The sequence below is a fragment of the Pinus tabuliformis genome, chromosome 2_2, assembly GCF_031772625.1.
Source record: "Pinus tabuliformis cultivar Carrire ecotype Pingquan chromosome 2_2, CPIR1, whole genome shotgun sequence".
NCBI lineage: Eukaryota > Viridiplantae > Streptophyta > Pinopsida > Pinales > Pinaceae > Pinus > Pinus tabuliformis.
In genome coordinates, this window is record NC_142300.1 from 133,052,422 (window position 1) to 133,073,450 (window position 21,029).

The window sequence follows — 21,029 nt, forward strand, 5'->3', positions numbered from 1 at the left end:
AAGTATTTGCTATTGTCTCTCACTGTTCTATGTTCTGGGTATATTTCTTTGCATATTCTGTATTTGGGTACCTTTTGCAGGTTAAGAGCATAACACTGACTTTGGGTCGGTTGAGACTGGTCTGGGACCAGTGGTACACTCTCTGAGACTACGATACTGGTCTGGGACCAGTGGTAGGAGTGGTACTTACTATGAGGCTAACTTTGGGTCAGCTGAGACTGGTCTGGGACCAGTGGTATGCACTCTGAGATTGACTTTGAGTCAGTGGAGGATGATACTGGTCTAGGACCAGCGGAGTTGTACTCACTATGATGCTGACTTCGGATTGGTTGAGACTGGTCTGGGACCAATGGTACATACTCTGAGACTGACTTTGAGTCAGTATGATACATCCTCTATCATTTCTTCTTCTTCATAATTCGGACAAAAGCAGAGCAGAAAAGAATAATGCAAGAGTATAGCAGAATAGAGCAAAGCAGTATGCATCAGTATAGGGCAGAACAAGACAAAGCAGAACAAGAAAAATAGAGCAGAGCAAGGCAAGGGTCAAGCTATACAGGGTCGTGCATTTAATGGATGAATAGTAACGACCGATAGACAGACTACAGATGAAGTTCTCCCTGGTTGAGAGGGAGTGTTAAAATTGGAAACCAAGGAAAAACTTCATGTGGGTCATCTTATTCATGGCTGATAATATTTTTAATAGATTCATCTCGTCGAGAGTTGTAGGATTGATATAAATATCATCCGATTCATATAAGTATTCATGGAGATATGAATTTATTTCGATTATGGAATTATTATCAAGTTGACCTACAACTCATTTAGGCTCAGAAGCCCAACAGTCGCATCTATTCAAACACCAATGTTGTGTATAAATATAAGAGTAATTTTCCTCATTTGCACTCACTCTTCTCATCACATCTCTCTTTCTCTATTGTGCAGAAATGAGTCTCTTCTCTACTGCGCAAAAATGGGTCTCTCTCTCACACATGTGAAGCCGGAAGTTGTTGAACCTGAAGCTGCAACTGCAGATCCAAAGATTGACCTGCATGGCCTAGAAGATCTCCTCTTGAATTCACAACTTTTGGTGTGGGAATGAAGTCAATCCGACGAATGGTTTGCAAGATATCAATTGCCCTAGTTTGAAGCCGGAATCTGCTGAAACTGAAGCTACAACTGCAGAGGTAAAGATTGACCCACGTGGCCTAGAATATCTCCTCATCTGAACTGTGATATAGTTTCATCTGAACCTCCTCTGAAATCCGCAACTTTTGGTGGTGGAATGAAGTCAATCCGACGGTTGGTTTGTGAGATATCGTCTGCCCTAGTTTGATAATGAAGCCGCTAATGCTGATGTTGCTGATCTAGGGTTTGCTACTGCTGATATGAATCAGATTTATTGTACTATTTATCTCTGCTAAATTATTGAAGATAAAAGAAGATTTTATCAAAGGGTTTTCCCACACATTGTGGGGTTTGTCCCTGGCTAGCCGCCACATATTGTGTCTCTTGTCTTGGCTCGTTTTCTGTCAATCGTTTAATGTTCTATCTACACTTTACTTTATGTACATGTGATTGCTAATCTGTGGAATATAATAAGAAAAAGAAGTAAATTTTTATAAGCATAGAACATACCTTAACTTAACAAGCTCCCTATAATCCGGACACATGGACCATGATCCATCCTTCTTATGCACCAATACTACTGGAGCAAAGAAAGAACTTTGACTAGGTTGAATTATACTAGCCTCTAGCATTTCTGCAATGATACGTTCAATTTCACTCTTTTGGGCATAGGGATATCTGTATGGCCTGATGTTTGGAGGAACACTTCCTGGAATCAGATGAATAGCATGATCATGATCACAAATAGGTGGGAGACCTTTGGGAGTCTCAAATGCCTTGGAATGATTGTCCAAGACTTTTTGGAGATCTGGAGAAATATATGATTCAGATGTGGAAACATCTAGTGAACATAATTCTGCAATTGCACCTCTTTGTTCCTTTTTTAGAAGCTTTTTCATACCGTTAGAGTTGATTATCTTTCCCGGTTTCCCTGCAATACCCCTTAATTCAACTTCCTTTCCTTCCGTCGAAAATTTCATGAAAAGTTCTTGAAAATTAAAAGCTATTGTACTCAAGGATTGTAGCCGTTAGACTCCTAGTACAACATCAGCACCTCCCATTGGAATGGAAATCATTGGGCTAGTCAATACATATTCTCCCATGGATAGCTTGATATTATGGCATTTTCCAGAGCAATTTATCGTTCCTCCATTTGCAGCCATGACTTGACACTCTAGTGCTGGATATAGGAAGCAATTCAATTCTTTTGCTACCTTACAATGAATAAAATTATTGGTGCTTCCTAAATCATTCAACACTATTACCTTTTTCTTCTTGATTTGTCCTTCTATCTTGATGGTTTGAGGAGTGGAAATTGTAGCTAATGCATTACAAGATATGGTGGGATTCATTTCTTCTTTATCTAGGCTTTGTTCCTGGAGTATATCCTCTTCTTTTGACCTTTCATGCTCCTTTTCTTCTTCCTCTTCACAATCTATGTAGAATAATTTCTTCTCAGCACACATGTGACCTCTAGTGTATTTGCTATCACAACTGTAACAAAGCCCTTTTGCTCTCTATTCTTCCAATTTTTGTGGTGTCAACCTTATAGGTTGTGGAAGGCTATGGGTAACAACACTTCCATCTTTATAGTTGTGACTGGTATGCTTCCTGGTTGCCATAATTTTACTTTCCATTTTTTTTGCTAACCTGAATGCCTTCTCTAATGAATCAGGTTCCTAAAGACGAACATCATGTTGGATATTATCCTTTAAAGTCCCTATGAAAAAATCAATTCTATGCTCCTCTGGAATATTTTTTACCCTTATGTTCATTTTTTGGAACTCCTCAATGTACTCCATTATTTAACCCTTATGTTTGAGACTTATCAATTGGCTTAAAAAAGTGCTGCTTTTTGTATCCTCATAATGTGCTGTCAATTCTTCCGTAAAAATTTCCCAAGTGATAATTTGTTTACAAGAGCAAAGCCATTGATACCATACAAACTGCTTTGGTTCCAAATATAAAGTTGCAATATGTACCTTTCGTGTGTTTTCCACATTGTTGAGATCGAAAAATTGCTCCATCTATAATATCCATGTTGCGGGATCCTTGCCATCGAACTTCCTCATATATATTTTTGGAATATGGTGGGTCTTCGATCCAACATTAGAGTCTATGGAATCATGATTAACATTTATTTTGTTCTCATCATGAGTTTCCTTTACTACCCTTTCACCATTGGTGACCATTTCTTGTAACAACTTATTCATATTTGTCTTCAATTCTTCCATCTTATCATCCATGCCATCAATTTTAGTGTCCATGCCATCCTTCTTAGCTTCTATGCCTTTCTTTAAACAATCCATATTAGCCTCTACACCTTTATTTAAACCATCCATCTTAGCTTCTACATATTTCCTTAAACTATCCATCTTAGATTCTGTTGCTTTTTGTGCAAGTGACACTTGTTGCACCTGGTCTCGTAATTTTGATAAATCATGTTGCATTTCTTCCTCTTCTTCATGAGTCATGCTAGAGCTTTCAGATTTCTTACTAGGGTTTTCATTTTCTTTCCTCAGGGTATCAATTACCGATAATAATGCTTTACTATGCCCTTGGAATTCCTTCAAACTAACTTTTCAAACCAAGCTTATGCCAAAATTTAAAAAAAACGACACACCTTTTTTCACTTAGTAGATGCTTGATATTGAATCTGATGTATCTCTGCAATTTTAGATCATCCAGTTCTGAAATTATGAACTGTAGTAGCCCTCTGTGTCCTCTTTCTAATGCCACTAGTCTGATCCAAATTGGATTCTCTAAGGAAGAGTTATGCACAATCTCCCAAGATCACTTGATTATAGACCTTTCCAGAAGAGCAAACTTGTATGAAGTGCCACGTGGCACCGTTTCAACCTTTGCCTCTAAAAAAATATATAGAAGAAACTACAGTCTTTCCTCTTTCTATACCTTCTTACAAAATTTGAATCCGATGCTCAGAGAGCAAGTTATGACGATTTTCCCCAGGTCACTTGTTTGGAATGTAATTCAGGAGTCTGCAAAAAGACCAACTTCCTCAGATCATATCTCCGTAAATATAGTGCGAAAAGATCTCAAATTTGGACCTGAGGTTCAGTACAATTTCATCTCAAATGGGTTTATTTTTTTGCTTCTGAAACATCACAGAAAAAAATTTATACCGAAAATTCCATGATGACATTTTTGGAGGGGCGAAACCCTAGAATCCAAAGCTCTAATACCAAATGTTATGAAACCAACTCACAAAAAGATAGAAAAGAGAGATCAACACCTTAGAATTCAGCCTCTTCAAGGGGGAAACCTCCTTTACGTTACACAAATGAACAATTCTTGGATGATTCAAATGACAAAACCTCCTTTCTATATATAGGAGTCTAAGGAGTCACAATATAACCCAGCCGACCTAACAATAATAATATAAAGCCACAAAAATAACAATAGAGGGATTCTATGGGGCACATTAATAAAAATATGGGGACAATAGGGGCACAGCAATATTAATAAGGGATACAACTACAATAGTAATGGGGTAATCACTAGTATTATATGGACCTAACAATGACATCAAAGAAAGTAAGATGATAATGAGTTATTTTAAACGTAAAGTGCAACAGCCTTAATTAGCAGCAGACTATCTTAGAACCAATTTTGAGGTCATGGCAAAGGATATTCATCCTTTGGATCAAATTGAATTGCACAAACAAACTAGAGAAATGATTTATTCCACCTTGACTGGTAAGGCCATGATGGCCCAAAGGCTGGAAAATTCTTTGAACAACACAACTGCCTAACTACAGCTAGAGAAAGCCTCCTCACGAGCTAAATACAATAGGATAAAAAAATTAGAAGAATTGATCATTGGGTTGGGTCATGATCCCAAAGATGTGAAGGCTGCATAAGCCTTAATAAAAAAGAAGGATGAAGACATTTCTGCTTTGAGAAAGCAACTGAAATTTCCAACTTCAAGACACCCACAAACAACTGAGGTGATACAACAAAGAATTGAAGAAGATTTGATGGAATTAGTCCTAAAACTTAATGAGCAGCTAAAGGAAACTGAACAAGAATTGGAGAAATCATTGAAGGATAAGCATGGAGAGTTGACCTCTTAGCCTCCTAATGTGATTCCAGTAGTTTCCACTACAGTCCCTTCCACCCTTGGAATAGCTCTAGCACCCAAGGTTCTAACAGTCACAACAGAGGCAGTAACAACAACAACAACAGGTATAGCACAAGCAGGAGTTACAGGTCTTAGTCTAGATGAATTGGTAAAATCAATGGAGGAATTGAAGCTCCAAGTTACAGAGCTGCAAAAGGTAAAATAACAATATGCTACCTTGGAGCAAAGGTATGATCTCTCAAAGATAAATGTTGCAGAAAGGACAAGGGAAATTAAAGGATTAGAACAGAGAGTGAAATCATTAGAAAAGGATCTCACATTTGAGAAACCTTTGACAGAAATCAGGAAAATTCTTTGGGCCAACATCACTCAGTCAATAAATGGTGTTTGGCCATCAATCCAAATAATTTTTGAGCAAATTGATTCAGTAAGGCAGCTCGAGAAGAGGTTCAAAAGGCAAGGGTAGAGTTAGGAAATATTCCTAAGGAAGCCACCAGGCTCATACAGTTTTTGAATACCAAGAATAAGTACCAGCTTGAAGAACTGGGCATTCAAGACAGAATAAGAACAATTCTAGAAGTCAAAAGGGTTTTTACTAAAAGGACTTTGATGAAAAATATAGAAAGAAGGTGCCATGACATGCAGGAAGAAATTAATTCTTTCATGAAAATATTTGATATTTTGCAGAGTAAAGGGTTTCCTAGTCCTTTAGTTATTAATGATAAAATAATGAGGCATATAGACTATGTGGAGAAATTGAATCAATATGCAAGCAACTGGGCAGGTCCATCAACAAGTGCATCAACATCAAAAGCATAGCCTACAAGTAGAGTTACCTATGACAGTCTAGAGAACTTATTCTATGTTGATCATGAAATAAAGCACTTGTTTCCAATTCATCCTACTTTTTTCAAGTACACCGAAACTGATGAGACCCTGAGGAAACTTCAAAGAACCATAATATCAAAAACATAATGGTGGGAAAAAATGTTAGAAATTTTGTAAATTATCCTTGGTAAAATGTAAATCTTGGTTATTTACTACAGTAAGTAAGGGTAAAGAGGATAAATAGAGATAAAATAGGTCAAAGAGTATCAGAGCAGGTAAAGAGTATCAGTGAAAACAGGGCAGCTAGCATAGAAATTACCAAGAAGACAATAGCAAGCTAAATCATAGGGCCTGCCTCCAACACATTCATAAGAATAGGAACAACACAACATCAGTTTGTCTTTCTTCTATCTATGAGACCATCTGTCTCTATTTTTCTTGTAACTTATTCATAGTCATCCTAGAATATATCTCACTCTGTTATAAGATTTTTTTGTAAAATTATTGTATAAGTACTCCCTCAATTGGAGTATTGAGGGTGGATTCTTTGACATTGCTATAATACTGATTATTTTGGAATAAAGTGATGTTGGAAAAAAATTTGTATGGCTAACTAGATGAAGAATTGATGCAAAGGACTTTTCATAGGATTCCTGAGTCAGACACCGGATCAATAAATCTTCTATATCTCATGTTTTAAAGTTTTTCTTGTTTATTATATCAACTGTGTTTCATATCTGAATGATAAATGAAAAAGAATAATTTAGAAAGTGTTTGAGTGAAATCCGTTTTTAATCGTTTTTGTTCTTAATGTTTTCCTCTAAACTAGCATAAACAGTGAATTCTTAATTGCTCCTATTTCCTAGTTTATTCAATTTGATTATTTAGTAAAGAATTCTTAATTTCTATTTATTGGTAATCATTCAAGTTCCCTCTTTCAAATATGGTGAACGATTCTTAATTTCCCTTCATCCCTTTGAGTCCATTCCATCTATTTTAAGTCTCTATTTGTTCCCTATTTAATTACCTTACCCTTTGAAGCCATCCCTTGCTAAGAAACCAAATCCAGTTAAGGCATCTTCTTTGACTCCATTAGACCAATGGCCTAAACTACTAAGTCCTACCCCTCTGCTATTGAATTTCACGACTAAACACAATCAAAACTCCTAAACTTTCATAACTAGCCTAATATCTTTGAAAACAAAGCTAAAACTTAAAAAGAGAGCCCTCTCTGGGTACAGATTGGCTAGATTTTGTACCTAAAAGTTGGTTTGTATTTACCTCAGACCGCCTTCCTCTTCCCAACAACTTCAAGGAAAATCTAAGTCATAACACCCGAATGCATTGAAGGCAAGAGTTTTCTTTCAACAGGATGTCACCATTGAGCACACAGAGACCATCACGGATGACCAAAATTGGCATCGGTTCACCACCATTGACAATCACAAGGATGTCAAAGAGTTGGTATCACCACAACAATCTGAGTGTCAGTGATGCCTTGCATGGCTTGCTCAAGTTATATTGTCTCACATGGGTACATGTACAGATTGTATGTAACGTCTTGTCAAGAGGAAGTTCAAGTGCCAATAATTGAATGTAACAATCATAGAGTAGTTGAAGAGTCATGAGAATAGATGAATAATCACAAAGGGGAATGTCATGGGTCACCCCACCCTTTGCTATAAATATTCCCTCATAAGTCATTCTAAGGTATTTTGGTCAGCCAAGCTTCCGATAGGAGTATCTTAGAGAGAGCTTGGACAATATTGTAATGAGACTTGGCTTGTTCACTACACAGAGCTAGTATAGCTCTTTGGAGGAGCAAGCGGTTGTGATTGTAACATTCCTCTATCAGAACTAGTGGTTGGACATGGATGTATTATATACTTGGAACTTACACTTCTTAATATAACAGATCCAACACGTTTCATGCATATGCCGTATTGTATTCTATCTATCTCTTTTACTCTAAATAATATATGTATTTGTTTGCTTATGCATGCATGTGTGGACGATTGTATATAAGTATGTATGAATCTTATTGAAATGTGTTGTTTGGTTTAACCATCACTTTAGATTGATAGCTAACTTGATTTCTAGTTTGTGATGCATCTTCACTCGTGTGTTCCCTTCCATGCCATGTGCTATCATAGGTTTCCAAGGGGTGCACTCAGCCCACTTCTCCTGTGTTAGAACCATTCATGCACCTTCCTCGACTTGCCACAACTGTCATACCCTTGCTACCAACAGGGACATATTAGTTTCGTCTGTCGGAAACCGTGGTCAAGGTGATACCTTACCACCCACTGTTAGGACTATTACCTCAAACGTTCTGAGGCCTAATTGGGACTTCTTACCAGGGAGATCCCCTGACATGTTTGTGGGTCCAACACCATCAATATTTTGGCACTAGAAGGAGGGATAGATGACAAGCTGAGTCTTCATCATATGTTTTGAGTCTTCACAAATATATTAGAGTTTTTTATAGTTCTCCCTCCGAAATGTCTATCCAAAGGACATATCTTTCATGTAGAGAGGGAGTTATGGGATCATTTGTCACAAATCACATCTGATGGTGAAGGAAAAGTGGCCTGGCTTGAGCACTTAGATGACCTCCATATGCTCATGGAGGGCATGGGATATTTTAATGAAACAAAGGTCTGTTCACTGATCGTACACACACTTTGTGACCACCCATTGCAATGGTGTGGCACACTACCTCATAACTCTCTACACTCATTCAAGTAGTAGCCCTTTGTGTCCTCCTTCTAATGCCACTAGTATGATCCAAATTGGATTCTATAAGAAAGATTTATGCACAATATCCCAAGATGACCTGATTATAGACCTTTCCAGAAGAGAAAACTTGTACGAAGTGCCACGTGTCACCGTTTCAACATTTGGCTCTGAAAAATATATACAAGAAACTACAGTCTGTCCTCTTTCTATACCTTCTTACAAAATTTGAATCTGATGCTCAGAGAAAAACTTATGATGATTTTCCCTAGGTCACCTGTTTGGAATTTAATTCAAGAGTCTACAAAAGACCAAATTCCTCAGATCATATCTCCGCAAATATAGCGCGAAAAGCTCTGAAATTCGGACCCAAGGTTCAATATGATTTTGTCTCAAACAGGGTTTTTTTCGCTTCTGAAACATCACAGAAGAAGGTTAGAGCGAAAACGCCACAATGACCTTTTTGGAGCAGCGAAACCCTAGAATCCAAAGCTCTAATACCAAATGTTATGAAACCAGCACACAAAAAGATAGAAAAGAGAGATCAACGCCTTAGAATTCAGCCTCTTTGAGGGGGCAACCTCCTTTACATTACACAAATGAACAATTCTTGGATGATTCAAATGATAAAACCTCCTTTCTATATATAAGAGTCTAAGGAGTCACAATATAACCCAGCTGACCTAACAATAATAATATAAAGCCACAAAAATAATAATAAAGGGATTCTATGGGGCACAGTAATAAAAATATGGGGACAATAGGGGCACAACAATATTAATAAGGGATACAGCTACTTGTTTCCAATTCAGCCTACCTTTTTCAAGTACACGGAAACTAATGAGACCCTGAGGAAACTTCAAAGAACCATAATATCAGAAACATAATGGTGGGAAAAAATGTTAGAAATTTTGTAAATTATCCTTGGTAAAATGTAAATCTTGGTTATTTACTACAGTAAGTAAGGGTAAAGAGGATAAACAGAGATCAAATAGGTCAAAGAGTATCAGAGCAGGTAAAGAGTATCAGTGAAAATAGGGCAGCCAGCATAGAAATTACCAAGAAGACAGCAGCAAGCCAAATCATAGGGCTTGCCTCCAGCACATTCATAAGAATAGGAACAACACAACATAATTTTGCCTTTCTTCTATCTATGAGACCATCTATCTCTATTTTTCTTGTAACTTATTCATAGTCGTCCTAGAATATATCTCACTCTGTTATAATATTTTTTTGTAAAATTATTGTATAAATACTCCCTCAATTGGAGTATTGAGGGTGGATTCTTTGACATTGCTATAATACTGATTATTTTGGAATAAATTGTTGTTGGACAAAATTTTGTATGGCTAACTAGATGAAGAATTGATGCAAAGGAATTTTCACAGGATTCCTAAGTCAGACACCAGATCAGTAAGTCTTATATATCTCAAGTTTTAAAGTTTTTCCTATTTATTATATCAACTGTGTTTCATATCTGAATGATAAACGAAAAAGAATAATTCAGAAAGTGCTTGAATGCGATCTATTTTCAATCGTTTTTGTTCTTAATGTTTTCCTCTAAACTAGCATAAATAGTGAATTCTTAATTGCTCATGTTTCCTAGTTTATTCACTTTGATTATTTAGTAAAGAATTCTTAATTTCTATTTATCTGTAATCATTCAAGTTCCTTCTTTCAAATATGGTGAATTATTCTTAATTTCCCTTGATCCCTTTGAGTCCATTCCATCTATTTTAAGTCTCTATTTGTTCCCTATATAACTACCTTACCCTATGAAACCATCCCTTGTTAAGAAACCAAATCCAATTAAGCCATCTTTATTGACTTCATTAGCCCAATGGCCTAAACTACTAATTCCTACCCCTCTGCTATTGAATTTCACCACCAAAAACAATCAAAACTCTTAAACTTTCATAACTAGCCTAATATCTTTCAAAAAAAAGCTAAAACTTAAAGAGAGAGCCCTCTCTGGGTACAGATTGGCTAGATTCTGTACCTAAAAGTTGGTTTGTAGTTACCTCAGACCCCTTTCATCTTCCCAACAAATTCAAGGAAAATCTAAGTGATAACACCCGAATGCATCGAAGGAAAGAGTTTGCTTTCAACAGGATGTCACTATTGAGCACACGGACACCATCACGGATGGCCAAGCTTGGCATCGGTTCACCACCATTGACCATCACAAGGATGTCAAAGAGTTGGTCTCACCACAATAGTCCGAGTGTTAGTGATTCCTTGCATGGCTTGCTCAAGTTATTTTGTCTCACATGGGTACATGTGCAGATTATATGTAACGTCTTGTCAAGTGGAAGTTCATGTGTTGATAATTGAATGTAACAATCATAGAGTAGTTGAAGAGTCGTGAGAATAGATGAATAGTCACAAAGGGGAATGTCATGGATCACCCCACCCTTTGCTATAAATAGTCCCGCATAAGTCATTCTAAGGGCTTTTGGTCAGCCAAGCTTCCGATAGGAGTATCTTATAGAGAGCTTGGAAAATATTGTAATGAGACTTGGCTTCTTCACTACTCAGAGCCACTATAGCTCTTTGGAGGAGCTAGCAGTTGTGATTGTAACGTTCCTCTATCAGAACTAGTGGTTGGACATGGATGTATTGTATACCTGGAACTTACACTTCTTAATATAACAGAGCCAACACGTTTCATGCATATGCCATATTGTATTCTATCTTTTACTCTAAATGATATATGTATTTGTTTGCTTATGCATGCATGTATGGACTATTCTATATAAGTATGTATGAATCTTATTGAAATTTGTTGTTTGGTTTAACCATCACTTTAGATTGATAGCTAACTTTATTTCTAGTTTGTGATGCATCTTCACTCGTGTGTTCCCTTCCATGCCACGTGCTATCATAGGTTTCCAAGGGGTGCACTCAGCCCACTTTCCCTGTGTTAGTACCATTCATGCACCTTCCTCAACTTGCTGCAGTTGTCATACCCTTGCTACCAGTAGGTACATCTTAGTTTCATCTTTCTGAAACCGTGGTCAAGGCGATACCATACCATCCACTACTGGGACTCTTACCTGAAACGGTCTGAGGTCTAATTGGGACTTCTTACTAGGGAGATCCCTTGACATGTTTGTGGGTCCAACACCATCAAGATTTTGGAACTAGAAGGAGGGCTAGATGACAAGTTGAGTCCTCATCATATGTTTTGAGTCTTCGCACATATATCATAGAGTTTTTTATAGTTCTCCCTCTAAAATGTCTATCCAAAGGACATATCTTTCATGTAGAGAGGGAGTTATGGGATCATTTGTCACAAATCACATCTGATGGTGAAGGCAAAGTGGCCTGGCTTGAGCACTTAGATGACTTCCATGCGCTCATGGAGGGCATGGGATATTTTAATCAAACAAAGGTCTATTCACTACTGGCACACACACTTTGCGACCACCCATTGCAGTAGTGTGTCACACTACCTCATAACTCTCTGCACTCATTCAAGTAGTTCAGTGAGCTAATCAAATATGTTTTCCACCATTTGATTCTAAAGTACTTGATAAAAAAATGTTAAAACATCAGAAGTCCTTGCATGAATCACCTGTGGAGTTTTCAGAGTCCTTATGTCTATTCATGTTTGAAGCCCTGAAAAGTCAAATGTAATTTTAGTATCTCATGGACATATTTGAATATTGCCTTTTCCAATCTGTCAATCCCAATAATAATTTCAAGCTAAAATCTTGCACAAAATACTTCGGTGATGGAGTTGCACAATCACAGATGGACATGGTTGGTGTTAGAAGTGACTATCTGCCATCCCCTCATCAAACAGCTCCGCGACTACAGAGAAATGTGGGAGAATATGCACACACATCTGTTCAACCATCACATCCTCCTGACATCAATCCTTATGATTTTTACACAAGCCTAGTTGCGAATCCAATGGGGTGTCACATATGTTTTTTACCTCAACGTCTGTCTTTGTACTTGGACGATCCTCCATATGACACTGTCTTGTGTTCTTCCATTCTAGACTGTACACTTGTTGTGAACAAGGATAAATACATCGACAGAGTTGGTGTTACACAACAAACATGTGTTGCCATTCATGAAGAGTATGACTGGGAGTTTGAACATCCACCAGTAATAGAGGACCATCCCTATCTATTCGTACCTCCATTTTTTCCTGACATCCTTGGTGATCCTACCATCCCTAATTTTTCATATGTATTTCTTTTCATGGATGCACCCACTGTTCATCATTCGCAGGGCACACCAAATGTCAATCCATCATCCGAAAATGAAGAGGACCAATCATTCTTTGAACATCCACTTGATTTTTCATCTACATTTTCTAGAAATGCAGAGGATGAACATTATTGCTTCTCATCTACCCCACTATGTGATTCATCAAATCCTGAGGATGCCGACCAACATCCTGAGTTTTCTGATTTTGGTTGTCGAAATCTCTTTACCTCTTCATTTGATCACGATGTTGATTCACTCGTTGTTAATCCATCTAAGCCACTGGTCTACGATGATCCATATGTCAAAAAAGTAAAAACCTTAAAAACTATCAAGGCACTTCAGCTCGACCTGATGTTTATGTGAGGCCCTCTCTATCTTCAAGTTGGTCTCACTTCCTATCAGGAAATTGTTCAAACACCTGAGGCTCCTCATCACTCATTTGTATGCACTGAATAACAATCCAACACTCAGATTTCACTTCCTCCACTCGAACTACACGATCCCATCGCTCATGATTTAGAGGAATCTTACTCAGCAAGCACACTTGCACAACGTAAGTGGTTTACCTTCCTCACGTTTTCTTGCATGTCACAATTAAGAGTATTTGTGTGCTCAACATCTGCATGTAGTGTCACACATCATCATGGTATGTCCATGGACTACATGTCATGCACTTTCACTCATTTTTGTTATGTGGATGCTTGTAAGTTTGGAGTGTGTCTATCTTCATTGTTGTATCTTTCACATCTGCTGTTTTGCACAACTGTGTTGTTTGTGAACCATGCCTTCACCGACATGGGTCAACCAATGCATCAGTCGCTACATTGGAAATATCACTTCATGTGAGACAACCCATGCACTGTTAACTTAGGAATAGGAGTAATGTTTAATTTTTGGGTTATTTCTTGCACACATGTTTGCTTCTTCCTTTGTGTGCTTGTTTGCTTGCTTACTTGCTTTTATTTCACATTTGCTTCTGCTTCTTTCTTTGTTTTTTTCTTTGTTTTCTTGTTTATGTTTGTAGGTTAGTTCAAATGAGACTGTGTGCGACTGTTGAAACAAGTTGGGCAAAGTACAAGAGGACTTGTGCAGTTACTAATACTTGGTTATCTGTCGTTTGTTTAAACTAGCAATAGGAAATGCTAAAAATAGAAGTGCTAAAAATAGCATTGTTATAAATAGCATTTCAGTATACATTCAAAATTCAGTTAGTCCCTAAACTAAAATTGAGAATTAAAATTCGAATTTGATATTAGCAGTTGTTTGTAAAATAATTAGTTAACTCATCTTGAGTTAATTAGTTGTAGAAAATCAAACATGAAGTCTATGTGAAGACATGCAACAGTTTCCCCTTTAATTGAGGAAGTTATCCCTTGATTAAGGAGATCAAGATGAGTTGTACTTTGAGTTTTAATTAGTTATCTCAGTTAACTAAGTCCAGTTAGATTAGTTCCAAAAATTTGTGGAAATGATTGTGAGTTTAGTCAGTTAATGCATGCATGCATGTAACTAATGCACTTCAGATAACTGAATATTCTTTCATAAATAACTCATCCATGTCAGTTCAGTCAGAGACCCAATTGAGATCAGATGATGGGACAGTGTACTATTAGTTGCAGGAATATCCATTGAGGATATCTCTTCCATGTAGAAGGAATTCATTCCTTGGAGATAACGTAGTTACTTCTATGTTTGGTGAGTTATGTGAGAGGCCAATTCACACAGGTGGCAGCATTAGACCCCAGGAGAAACTGCACAAGGAAATAGGAGGCTTGGAGGATTGGAGGAAGGCATATGTTGCATCTATTCAGTCTATGAGTTGTATTGAGGTATTGTACTGAGCACTGGATAGCTTGTGAGCTAAAGCTTTGTGTAATCCAAAGATATTTCCACTTTTATGATAATACAAAGATTGGGGTTTTTATCTTAGGATTTCCCTAGATTATTCTTTAGTGTTCATGTGTGATTTCTTTCTCATTCTCTGTTATATGTGTTCTATTTGATATTGCTTAAAATTGATTGAGCTTCTGCAAGTTTGTTTGTAGAAGTAGATCAAGTATTTTTCTTTAGTCTATTGCATTATCAGGTGATCTACAGTGGGAATTTATACATGGTATCAGAGCAAAGGTGATCAAAGCAAAGAATAGTATACAAAGAAGGGAGAAGTTCAAAGTTTGACGTTCCTTCTTATAGAATTTGAATTCTTATCACATCTCAAATTTCACCAATGGCATTCAATGGTTTAAGACTTGAGTATGCCCTTGATGGAAGCTCAATATATATAGCCTCTAAGGATTGCATGGAAGTAGTATTAGAGGATAACAGTTTGAAGGACTTCATTAATCAAGATGTCCCTAAGCCAGCAGCAGCTAATACTGCAGAATTGGCGGAATGGAAGAAATGTATGGCTAGAGAAAGGAGAATTCTTTTGGAGGGTGTTCAAGACCACATAGTCTCGAGTTCCCATGGGAAGGAGACACCATTTTGAATGTTGAAAACTTTTAAAGATCTATATTAGAACAGTAGTGATCAGAGGAAGCTGGTGCTGAAAGAAAAGCTTCAGAAAATCAAGTGTGAAAAGGGCGACATGATCTCTACATATCTGAAGAAGCTCACCACTTGAAGGGATGAGATTGGAAGTGTAGGGATCACAAAAGCTGATGATGACATGGTGAGTCTTACTCTCCTCGGTATTCCTAAGAGTTGGCATAGCTAGCAAGACTCAGTAAATGGAAGAGAGAAACTGCCAGATTGGGAATGACTTTGGTTGGATCTGATGGAGGAGGAAATAAGAAGAAGCACCAGGATGGATCTTCATCAAAGCAAGTTGATGAAGAAAATCCAGCCTTAGCAAGTAAGGCAAGGAAAGGGAAAGGGAAGGCATCCCATTCCAAATCCAGTTCTTCCCACGGTGGTAAGAAGTTTGAAAAATAAAAAATGTGATGCTTTCATTTTCATGAGGTGGGCCATTATGCTACGAATTGTCCATAGAAGAAATCTATGAAGGGATCCTCGAACGGATTAGATGGTGAGGCACTAGCCTCACAATTGAATTGGATTTCTCTCTCATCGCATGCATGGTTTCATCCATGGTGGGATGTGTTTGGTACTTGGATAATGGAGCCTCTTTCCACATGTCCGGTGACAAGAATCTTTTCAGTACCTTGGAGGAGAAGAATCTCTAGATGCAGATCGAGATGGGGATGATGGGAAATACCATGTTTTAGGTGAAGGTACGGTTGTGTTTCAGAGGGACCATGGAGCTCCTCTCACCCTGGTTGATGTAAACTATGTACCAGGTTTGAAGAAGAATCTTGTATCTGTCGCTATGCTAGAAGACAAAGGCTATGATGTAGTCTTTAGTAAAGGAAAGGTATTCCCAAGGCATATCAGCATTGGATAGACCAAGAGGATTGGGATGCGAGTAAATAATCTCTACAAGTTGGAGGTAGACGACTGTGTTGCATTGAGTTCAAAAGTTGAGTTGGTGTAAAGCCAAGATTTTGGTGAGCTATGGCATAGAAGATTGGGCCACTTACACCATGGGGCCTTGAGGATGATGCAATAGAGTTCTACTAGACTTCCCAAGGGAAAACTAGAGCAGACGGTTACATGCAAAGGTTGTACCTTGGGTAAGTATACAAAATATTAATTTCAGGATCGAGACAGTAGAGCCAAAGCAATCCTGGAGTGAATTCACACAGATGTGTACGGACCATTCTCTACAGCCTCCATAGCTAAACAAAGGTACTATGTTATTTTTATTGATAAGTTTTCTCATAGATGTTGGATATACTTTATGTAGAAGAAGCATCAAACCTTCTCAAGGTTTTTTGAGTTTAAAGCCTTGGTAGAGAAAGAATCTAGAAAGAAAATAAGGGCCTTGCATAGCGACAATGGTGGAGAGTATGTCTCCCAACAATTTAAGGACTTCTGCATAGCAGAAGGAATTAAATGGGAGTTGACGACACCCCATAACCCATAGCAGAATGGGGTGGTAGAAAGGAAGAATAAATCAATTGTGGGAGTAGCTCCAGTGATGTTGCATGACCAAAGCCTACCACTTCATTTATGGGCTAAGGCATGCAATACAACAATATACTTGCAGAATAGAAGCCCGCATCGTATACTGGGGATTAAGACACTATTGGAAGCCTTTTTTGGGAAGCGACGAGATGTGAGTCACTTTAGGGTTTTTGTATCATTGGTTTATTTCCATGTGACCAAAGATGCCCAGAAGGGGCTAGATCCAACAACTGAGTTGGGGATACTTGTGGGGTACACTGGTACACCCCACAACTATTAGGTGTTCCTACCAACCAGTCAGAGGACAATGGTACGCAGAGATTTGAAGTTTGATGAGAAAAAAGCCATGTGAGTATCACTTGAGAGGGAACTCAAGTTGCATGCAGAGGAGTAACTTTTAGTTCCTAAGGAGGAGGAGCCTCAAATTGATGTGGAGCAGCCGCATCTAGAGGATCTGGGAGTGGAGACATCCACTCATGGTGAGTCTTACAGAGATGGGTGAAAGTGCTTAAGGGAAGCTGACAGGTTGATGATGGATGCGCGAGAGAATGTGGGACAACGATCTTCTGAGCACAGATAGAGGAGATCACCTGAGCGATACACTAGTTGAATGGCCCTAGTTGGAGAGTTTGTAGAGATCGAACCTTATTCTTTCGAGGAAGCAGTGGAACAACCAGTCTTGGTTGATGCTAAGGTAGAGGAGTATGACTATATCATTCAGAACAGTGTGTGGGATGCTGTCCCAATACCTCAAGACAAGTCAGTAGTGAGTTCCCAATGGCTTTACAAGGTAAATCAGGGAGCTGATGGTAGTGTTGAGAAACATAAGGCAAGGTTTATTGCCCGTGGTTTCTCACAGGTTGAGGGAATCGACTACAATGATACTTTTGCTCCTATAGCAAGATACTCATCTATCATATCGATGTTGGCACTATCACCTCAGATGGGTTAGAAGATCCATCAGATGGATGTGAAGACTGTGTTCCTCAATGGGAAGATTGAGGAAGAGGTGTACATTGAGCAGCTCGAAGGTTTTGAGACCTTTGATCATGAGTCGCATTTGTGTCGACTCAAGAGGGCTTTGTATGGGCTAAAGCAAGCACCTCATGCTTGGTACACTAGGATCTACAACTATTTCATCGGGTTGGGCTTCACCAAGAGTGAAGCAGATGCGAACCTTTACCACGTCATGGTAGAAGGTAAGCCATTGATCATTATTATTTATGTGGATGATCTGATTTTGACATGTGATGATCAATTGATCAAGTTTTGCAAGGAGGACCTTGCAAGAGAGTTCGAGGTGAAAGACATGGGTCTTATGCACTAATTTCTAGGCATGGAAGTGTGGAAGAAGGATGGGGAAGTGTTTGTGTCTCAAGGCAAGTATGCCAATGAGATACTTAGGCGATTCCACATGGAGAAGTGTAAGCCCATGTAGACTCCTCTAGTTGGTAACTAGAGGAAGGAGGGTGCTACTTCAGGTGATGTAATAGCTGCTACTTTTTATCAGTAGCTTGTGGGTTCATTTATGTATCTAGTGAAAACATGACCAGGTTTGTGCTTTGTGGTGAACCAGCTGAGTCAAGCTATGGTTTAGCCTACTATGCTATTTTGGAAGGCAGCGAAGCATGTGCTGAGATACCTCAAAGGAACATCTCAGTATGGATTGTGGTATAGATGGACAGAGGGAGTGAAGCTTCAGGTCTTCATAGATGCAGTTTGGGCAAGGAGTCCATCAGACTGGAAGAACACTTCTGGAGGAACCTTCAACCTTGGTTCAACTACAGTTTCCTGGTACAACAAGAATCAAAGGTCAGTTGCACCTAGCTCAGCAGAAGCTGAATATATGGCTGCCTGTTAGGCAACATGCGAGGCCATTTGGATGCAGAAGATTCTAGTGGGATTATTTGGTCAGAGGATGGATCCAACTGTGATCTATTTCGATAATCAGAGTTGTATCAAACTCTATGAGAATCCAATATTTCATGATAGGTCCAAGCACATAGATATCCAGTACCATCATCTTCGAGACGGTGTGGTGAAGATGATCATGTTGTTGTTGTATGTTTCGATTGATGAACAAGATGTAGATATTTTGAATAACGCATTGTAAAAATGTAAGTTTGAGTTACATAGAGACAAGAATGGGGTGATTGATAATCCATTTCTTCTTGAGAGGGAGATTTGAAAACAAGAACAAAAATTTCTAAAAATAGAAGTGCTAAAAATATCACTGGTATAAATATAATTTCATGATACATTCCAATTTTAGTTAGTCCCTAAACTAAAATTGAGAATTAAAATTTGAATTTGACCTTAGCTGTTGTTTGTAAAATAATTAATTAATTCATCTTGAGTTAATTAGTTGTTGAAAATCAAACATGAAGTCTATGTGAAGACATGCAATAGTTTCCCCTTTGATTGAGGAAGTTATCCCTTGAATAAGGAGATCAAGATGAGTTGTACTTTGAGTTGTAATTAGTTAGCTCAGTTAACTGAGTTAAGTCTAGTTAGATTAGTTCCAACAGTTTGTGGAACTAATTGTGAGTTTAGCTAGTTAATCCATACATGCATGTAACTACTACACTTCAGATAACTGAATATTCTCTCATAAATAACTCATGCATGTAAATTCAGTCAAAGACCCATTTGAGATTATATGATGGGATAGTGTACTATCAGTTGTAGGAATATTCCATTGAGGATATCTCTTGCATGCAAAAGGAATTCATTCCTTGGAGATTGTGCAGTTACTTCTGATTTTGGTGAGTCGTGTGAGAGGCCAATTCACACAGGTGGCAACATTGGACCCCGAGAGAAACTGCATAAGGAAATAGGAGGCTTCGAGGATTGGAGGAAGCCATATGTTGTGTCTACTCAGTCTATGAGCGGTATTGAGGTATTGTACTGAGAGCTGGATAGCTTGTGAGCTAAGGCTTTTTGTAATCCAGACATATTTCCACTTGTATGATAATACAGAGATTAGGGTTTTTAGTTGAGTCTTTCCCCATATTAGTCTTCAGTTTTCATGTGTGAATTATTTCTCATTCTTTTTTATATGTGTTCTATTTGATCTTGCTCAAAATCGATTAAGCTTCTGCAATTTTGTTTGTAGAAGTAGATCAAGTATTTTGCTTTAGTATATTTCATTATCAGGTGATCTATAGTGGGAATTTCTACATCGTTCAAACTCTGTATGGAGAGCTTGTTATCTTTAGCCCATGATATGCTAATGGAAAATACATATTATTCGAAGTGAACCTTGCTAAAAGCACAATGCTTGCACGCTAACTAGTGTCACTTACTCTAGTCAGTTGTTTTTGGGTTAACCCATAGCAAAATTTGCACAAATCCCACTAGGAAGCCTGTTGGGCTCATAAATTGCACAATAAAGTCAGATAGGCTTCCTTGAGAAAATTATGAGGTCTCACCCAGGACAGCTACTCAACATAGAAATTGCGAGTTACAGTCAAACAAGCTTCCTTGAGAAAATTGCAAGTTCTGACCCAAGGTAGTTTCTCAACTCAGAAATTGTGAGATACACTCAGACAAGCTTCCTTGAGAAAATTGTGAGGTTTGACCCAAGACAGCTACTAAGCCTAGAGATTGTGAAATCCTGGGAGACAGTCATCTATTCATTTCAGAAATTGTGCAATCCCTCTAGGGTAGCCATCTCTTCTTAACCTAGAAACTGTGCAGATTTTCATCCCAGGCTCGCAAACCGATGGAAGTGCCTTTAGCTTGAATAGTTCCCTCTAGGACGAAGAAAAACTGATTTATATCCATGGAACACTTCTCCCATGGAAGCATGCAAAGGCATCCCTTGATTCAGGGATTTATTTTTAGTAGCTGGAGGTTACATGCAAAGATCATTTTTGAAACCTCCCGAAAAGTGTCGTTTTTCCGACTTTTGTGGCATGCGTGTCACAACCTCGATTTTATCAAAACTTATCAACTAGATGCTTAAGAGTTGATTCCTCACATA